The following is a 3,047-nucleotide window of genomic DNA, read 5'->3' on the forward strand; positions in this document are numbered from 1 at the left end:
TTGTCGTCAGTTGAAGATGGCGAAGATCACTCGGGTGACCAACAAATGTATCACGATCGAACACGACGACCGGCATCGGGTTGCACTAACGGTGGAGCAGCATAGTGCATTGGTCAATGACATTGGTCAAGTCGTTTAGCCCTATTGGCCAATACAATGGAAGTCTTGGAAGGCGATGCCAAACGAGGGGAGGACGAAGGCACGCGAACAGTTGTCTGTAAGTATCATACCTTTTAATTGTTTTTCCTTTAAATTTTATATATTTATATTACTTAATGTATGTAATTAATTTGTTACATTGCAGACGAACTATAATTTCGACAACATCAACGAGGATATGTTGGCATATGTCAATAGGCTCTTCGCTGAACGCTACAAGCAGTGGAAGAGCGACCTGCACCAATATTTTGAGACATTTGATGATCCGCAGGTTGCTCTTGAGGAGGGTTGCCCGAAGGAGTTTGAGAAGCGGGAAGATAATTAGGCGTGGCTCTGCAGTCATTTTCAGGAGCTTGGCTATGTGATACGTTTTTTTATATAAGTTTAAAAGTATTATACGTTTCTTACTAATGTTTGTTGATATTTTTTATATTTCATGTAAATTTGAACTAATACGTTTATTTTTTGTATAACAGAAGAAGGCGAAAGCCAACAAGAGCAATCTGGAGAAAAAGACTCTTCTCTACCATTCAAGTTTGAGACCCTTCTCATATAGGAATCAGGCGTGGCGGTGGGTAATAATAAAGTTTTTCATATTCAATTTTTAACATGCCATTAATAATTTTTTTTTTCGTACTAACATTTTTCTTCTCTTGTTCTATTCATGTGGGGTTCAAAATTCCCGGAGATCGATGTCTTTAGCGACGTTTATGTTCGACCTAGGGATGAGTTGGCCGAGTCCTTTCATGTAAGTATTCTTCAATTGTAATTACTATCTTATGCATTCAAGTATCATGGTTATTACTTGAATGTTATTAATAATATTTCATGTCATATTACACAGGCGACGATGATGGAGAATAGGCGGTTCATCCTTCAGGCGACTGCCTCCCAGTTTCCTCCTGAGACTCCGCTTGAGTTTGTGGATCCTCAGAGGATGTGGGGTTTCAGATCCTTATGGAGACCTTGGATCAGACTCTCGGGCTAAGGTCGGGGACGTATTGTAGGGGGATGGGGAATGCGTGGTAGCGGGAACCTAGAGCCCCTTCATCATCGCAGTCAAAGAGTTAGGTGACAACTTTGATAGCAGAGGTGGCCGACCTTAGGACTAAGCTCGCCTCGTATAGGAGCCAGATGTCACATAGTGTACAAGCACTGAGTCAGTCTAGCATTCGTCTATCGAATATTCGTTCCCCATCGACATCGGAACCCTTCCAACCTGAGCATGCCCATAACTCTGCCCCTTCGATCTCTCAACCCATCCACAACCTTGAGACCTTCCAACCGCCTTTGAATGATGACCCCGTAGATTACGCCGCATTATTTTCTTAGTTTTTTTTACTCCCTTACTTTTTAAACATTTTTCTTGTATACACATTTATATTAATTTAAATAAATTATTTTTCTTTTCATTACATTTTTTAATTGCAATTTAATTTTATAACAAAATAAAAAAAAAAACAGAACAAAAAAAAAGAATTTAAAAAAAAATTTATTTTTGCACGACGAATACCTTCGTTTCGCAAAACTCTAGCGACTAACAAGGTTTCGTCACGCAAGAATAAACTGTTGTCGTGCAAAGTTTAGATAGACGAATAATAGTTGTCCCACGTTTGTATCCTGGTATTTGGTGCGACAAACACATTCTTTCCTAAAAAATTTGTGCGACGAAGACTAAACCGTCGTGCCATGTGTTTGCGACCAATGATATTATTTGTCCCGAAAAGTCTTTCTTCACGAAGTTTCTGTTGCGCAGAAGTCTGTGTAACAGAAATACACTTTGCGTGACCAACTTTGGTTCGTTGCGCAAATAGTAAAACGTAGTAATGAACCCATCTGATCATCAATTACATAAGGGGTGTGATATTCACACACCCAATTTTACTTTTCACACACCTTTCTAATTTTTGGCCGTCGGATAGGATGAATTGAAGAAAATCAACGGATAGTAATCAATAAGGGATGTGTAAGAAGTAAAATAGTTTGTGTGGATAGGACACCCCTTACATAAATCCATGACAACTGACCAACAGTGCAGTGTAGTTGAAGACGATGCATGCAGCTAATTGCTCTCGTTCCTTTAATAACAAAAGGGTTGAACACGACACATTAAGTGCATGTTGAATGCTCTTAATAATTAATATATATTTGCATTGTTTTTATTAAAAGTGTTTCATTTTTTTTCTGAAATGATTTTAGTTAAACTCCTGTTTCTCAGTTTTGACTAATATTTGGGCAAATTACTAATGTGAGGGATCACTGTGGCCCTAACCTAATTTTGAGAAAACAGGATGATGTCGATAAGATAATTGAACCCTGCATCACAGAGACAAGGGTTCCCTACAATATTGTTTTATCATTCTTGGTCTTTAATATTATTTTATTGTTCATTGAGATTGCTAACACTACAAACTCAAAACCTAATTATTATCACAGCGTAACATGTTGGACCGTTGAACATGGCCAAACATTAATGCCAAAGAATCATGGAAACTGGAAGGGTTCAAATTCAGTTTACATGATGATCAGAGTAGGACTGAGAAGAGGTTAACGTGTGGACATATATGAGAGCAGTACTAAGTGCAACAAACTACAATTTCAGTGTGGATATGAATATATATGTCCTAGAAATATGACACATTGAGCTTTAAGGAAACAAAATGATTTGCTCTTCATGTTCCAATGCCCCTTCACTTTGTGACTTTGTCTTCTCCCAAAACAATCGGGCCTTTCTCTAGGGGAAGATGTCAAGTAGTGCACATATATATATGTATACCTGCCAATTATGTGATCAAAGAACTTATGGTGCAACCTGGATTTCATATTGATGAATTAGGCAGAGGTTTTTAGTGTTGTACCCTTGTAAAACAATGTACATATATACTTCA

The 3,047-nt window shown here is 38.0% G+C and overlaps 1 long non-coding RNA gene across 2 annotated transcripts; it reads left to right on the forward strand.

Moving 5' to 3' along the window:
• LOC126592433 (uncharacterized) lies at positions 1–1,576 on the forward strand. Of its 2 annotated transcripts, none has more exons than XR_007612642.1 (5): positions 1–217; positions 305–549; positions 636–734; positions 848–907; positions 1,004–1,576. It is a non-coding gene; the product is annotated as an uncharacterized LOC126592433 (long non-coding RNA). The 2 variants fall into 2 exon arrangements; XR_007612641.1 differs by having other exon boundaries at positions 636–730.
• The last annotated feature ends 1,471 nt before the right edge of the window (positions 1,577–3,047 follow it).

This window comes from Malus sylvestris, chromosome 12, assembly GCF_916048215.2.
Source record: "Malus sylvestris chromosome 12, drMalSylv7.2, whole genome shotgun sequence".
NCBI classification, from domain to species: Eukaryota; Viridiplantae; Streptophyta; class Magnoliopsida; order Rosales; family Rosaceae; genus Malus; species Malus sylvestris.